The sequence below is a fragment of the Solanum pennellii genome, chromosome 11, assembly GCF_001406875.1.
Source record: "Solanum pennellii chromosome 11, SPENNV200".
NCBI classification, from domain to species: Eukaryota; Viridiplantae; Streptophyta; class Magnoliopsida; order Solanales; family Solanaceae; genus Solanum; species Solanum pennellii.
The window spans coordinates 7,131,156-7,135,855 of record NC_028647.1 but is presented as its reverse complement, the minus strand read 5'-3'; the positions used below and the strand labels follow the sequence as shown (position 1 = coordinate 7,135,855).

At 35.9% G+C, this 4,700-nt stretch overlaps 1 pseudogene; it reads left to right on the top strand.

Moving 5' to 3' along the window:
• The first annotated feature begins 1,693 nt into the window (after window positions 1-1,693).
• Window positions 1,694-3,297, top strand: LOC107004575 (annotated as a pseudogene).
• Window positions 3,298-4,700: the final 1,403 nt, after the last annotated feature.

The window sequence follows — 4,700 nt, the reverse complement described above, 5'->3', positions numbered from 1 at the left end:
AAATCCTAAACCACATTCCCTAAAACCTATAAAAAAAACTAAACAGTAACCCTAACCCTAAACCATTCACCTAAATCCCCATGCCCAAAATACCATAAACAAAACATTAACCACTAACCATAGATTTTAAACCAAAATTTCTAAATCCCAAAACCTAAAACCTAATAAAATCCTAACCTTAACCCTTACCCCATCCCTAACACGAACACGAACACTAACCGAAAAACCAAAAAAAAACTACACCCTAACCAAAACCCTGACCTTAAACCATTAACCATAAACCCCAAGCGCAAAATACGAAAACCCAAAGATTAAATGCTAAATCATAGATCTTAAATATAAAATCCTAAACTCCAAAATAGAAAACCCAAAAAAAAACTTTATACCCTAGCCCTAACCCTATCACTAACACGAACCATAGCCCTAACCCAATCCGTAATCTTAACCCTAAACTCTATACCCTAAACAAAAGCCAAAAATACCAAAATCCTAACATTAAACACTAGACCATAGATATTACAACTAAAGACCATAACCCCAAACTGTAAAACCTAATAAACAACCTAAATCCTAATCCTAACCCTAACATTATCCCTAATCCTAACCCTACCATAAACCCTAAACCCCAAGCCCAAAATATCAAAACCCAAACATTAAACACTAAACCATTGATATTAAGCCTCAAATCCTAAACCATAAACAAAAAAAATAAGAAAACCCAAAACCCTAACCCTAACCTTAATCCTAACCCAAACCATAATCCTAACATTAACCCTAAACCATAAACCCGAAACCTTAAGCCCAAAGCACCACAACTCAAACATTGAATAGTACACCATAATTTAAACCTCAAATGCAAAACCCTGAACCATAAAACCTAAATATAACTACACTGTAACTCTTATCCTTACCCGAACCCAAAACCCTAAACCCTAAGCCTAATTCCAAACTAAAAACCCTAAGTCCAAAATACCATACCCTAACAACAAACACCAAACCATAGATTTTAAACCTCAAATCCTAAACCACACACCCTAAAACTGTAAAAGACTTAAACCCTAACCCTAAACCTAACCTTAACCCTAACTCTAGCCCTAAACCATTTACCTAAATCCCACGCCCAAAATACCATAACCCAAACATTAAGCATTATCAATAGATTTTAAACAAAAAATTCTAAATCCCAAAACCCAAAGCCTAAAAAAACACTAAACCCTAACCCTAACATTAATCTAACACGAAGTCTAACCCTAACCCTATCTTTAACCCTAACACTAAACCTAAAGCCCAAATTACCAAACTATAACATTAAGCACTAATCCATAGATATTACAACTCAAATCGTTAACCCAAAACAGTAAAACCTAAAAAACAACCTAAACCCCCTAACATTAATCCTAACCCTAACCCCACCATAAACCCTACACCCAAAGCCCAAAATATGAAAACTGAAAAACCAAACACTAAATAACTGATATTACACCTCAAATCATAAATACTAAACCTAAAAACCTAAAATAAACTAAAACCCTAACCCTAACCCTAACCCAATCTTAACCCTAACTCTAACCCTAAACCATAAACTCAAAACCTTAAGCCCAAAATAAGCTCAAACAAACTTATGCAAGATTGATTTTGAGTGAAACAACCAGAGCTTTCATGGTGTTTCTTATTGGCTTCTGCTAAGAAAATAATGGTGTTTTCACCTGAAATATCAAATTTTGGGTCACCATTGAAAGGGTCGCCATCTCTAAGCTGGAATGATTTGTTGCTTAAGAATAAAAAAGCACTCAATCATGCCCTTTTCACTATGCATCTTCAATCCAAGTCTAATAAGCAAACCCCATCTTCATCCCCTTCTCCACAACTTCGCAAATCCCTAGATTTCACTCTTCTCTCACTTGTATAAATTCCAATTTCTCTTCTTTCAGATGAAATACTTCTTTCCATTCTCTCTAAGCTCCCTGATTCACAAAGATATTCTAATTCTCTTGTATCTAAACGTTGGCTCAATCTCCAAGGTCGTCTCGTTCAGTCGATTAAGCTTCTTGATTGGGATTTCCTTGTTTTGGGTCGGTTATTTATTCGGTTTCCCAATCTTATCCATGTTGATTTGGTTAATGGGTCTCTGATTTCACCGGGGAATGCAGGTGTTTTTTGCTCTAATCGGTTGTTTTCTTCTCATGTGGATTGTAATGCTTATGCGAAAGATTAGTTTCTTAATGAAAGATTTGTGTTGCCTTCTGATGAGATTGATAATGGGCTGAGAATACTAGCAGGTGGGTGTCCTAATTTGCGTAGAATGTTGGTGGTAAATGCTAGTGAATCGGGATTGTTGGGGGTAGTATAGGAAGGTCCAACTTTCCAAGTGTTGGAATTGCACAGATGTAATGATCAGGATCTTCGTGGTATCGCAGCATGTCAGAACTTGCAGATATTGAGATTGATTGGAAATATTGATGGGTTTTATAAATCTTCGATTACTTATTAGTTTGACTATTTTATCTCAGGGATGTAAGAGATTAGTGAAGCTGGAGCTGAGTGGTTGTGAAGGGATCTATGAAGGGATTAAGGCAATAGCACAATGTTGTCAAATGCTCGAAGAGTTGATTCTTCGTGATCATAGGATAGAGGGTGGTTGGTTGTATTCTCATTCCTATTGTGAAAATTTGAACACCTTGAGGTTTATGTATTGCAAGAATATTGATCATTGGAGATGGTTTGATGAAGATGTAGGATCTTGCCCAACACATAAAAGATTACATTTCGTGAAATGCCAATTAAGAAATAAGGAGAGTTTGAGAACATTATTTCTACTATGTCAAGAAGTTAAAGAGGTTACTTTCCACAACTGTTAGGGACTGGGTAATGAAATGTTTAGTCTATCCACTAGTCTAAGGAGAATGAAGTCTCTTAGCCTAGAAAGTTGTTTACTGCTCACAACTAAAGGCCTCGAATCTACACTCCTTTCGTGGAAGGAGATCCAGAGCCTCAAGGTGATATCATGTGGCAATATAAAGGACATTGAAATCAGTCCAGCTCTTTCTACCTTGTTCTCCATGCTAAAATATTTTCCGTGGAGACCAGACACAAAATCTCTTCTTTCAGCTGGTCTTGTGGGAACTGGCATGCGAAAAAGAGGCAGTAAGTTATTCAAGAAGACATGCGACTTGAAGTCACTGCCTGGTGCATAGACTTGCTTCCTCATCATGCATTCAGACAATAAATTATTCAAGAAGACGTGTGACTGGAAGTCACTGCCTGGTATATAGACTGGCTTTCTCATCATGCATTCAGACAACTCTGCTAGATTTACCTCCTAATTTATGCATATGAGAACTCTTAACACATGAAAGACGTCAGTGCGACACTTTGCTCATTATCATATATTTGTAGTCGCTTAAGTATCTAACGTAGGAACTGTATGATCGAAGATCAGCACTTTCTCAAGGTAGAGATTGAGAAAGAGGGCTATGTTTATGCATAGAGATCGATGTTGTAACCTTAGGAGCATTCAGCTAAAGCCATCTTGTTGTATCTTTGTCAAGATTAATGGTATTTCTGTATTGGAACCCCAAAAACTCTTAAAAGGGGTTTTCCTTTCTACAATGTTATAAAGAATTTTGGCACCTTATATGCCAAAAAAATATAAAAAAATACTACAACGCAAACACTAAACCATAGATTTTAAACCTCAAATGTTAAACCAGAACCATAAAACCTAAAAAAAAAGCCTACACCCAAACACTTATCCCTAAACCCTAAGTCTAGAAAACAACCCTAAGTACAAAATACTTGAACCCAAATATGAAACACTAAACCATTAATTTTAAATATAAAATCCATAGCCACTAATCCTAAAACCTAAGAAAAACTTAAGTCCTAAGTGTAACCCTTACCCTAACCGAAACCTAAACCTAAAACCCTAAGTCCAGAATACAAAAACCCAAACATTAAACACTAAACCATAAATATTAAACATGAAATGCTAAACACTTAACCATAAAACCTAAAAAAACCACACCCTAACCCTAAATCATGAACCCTTAAAAACCCTAAGTCCAAAATACGCAAACCAAAACATTAAATACTAAACCATAGATTTCAAACCTCAAATCCTAAACCACAAACCCTAAAACCTTTAAAAACACTAAACCCCAACCCTAACCCTTACCCAAAATCATTAACCCAAAACCCCATGCCCAAAATGCAAAAATCCAAATATGAAACACTAAACCATGGATTTAAACCAAAAAACCCTAAACTCCAAAACATAAAACCTAATAGAAACCCTGAACCTTAACCCTTGACCTATTCCTAACATAAACCCTAACCCTAACCCTAACCCTAACCTTAACCCTAACTGTAGTACTAAACATTTCACCTGAAACCCTACGCTTAAAATACCAAAACCGAAACATTAAGCACTAACCATAGATTTTAAACCAAACTTTTTAAACCCTAAAATCTAAAACCAAAGAAAAAACCTATACTCTAACCCTAACCCTATCCTGAACTCTAACCCTAACACTAACCCTAACCCTATACTTAACTCTTACCCTAAACCTAAAGCCCAAATTACAAAACCTAACATCAAACACTAATCCAGAGATATTACAACTCAAATAGTTAACCCAAAACCCTAAAACCTAAAAAACAACCTAAACCCTAACCTAACCTAAACATTAATCCTAACCCTA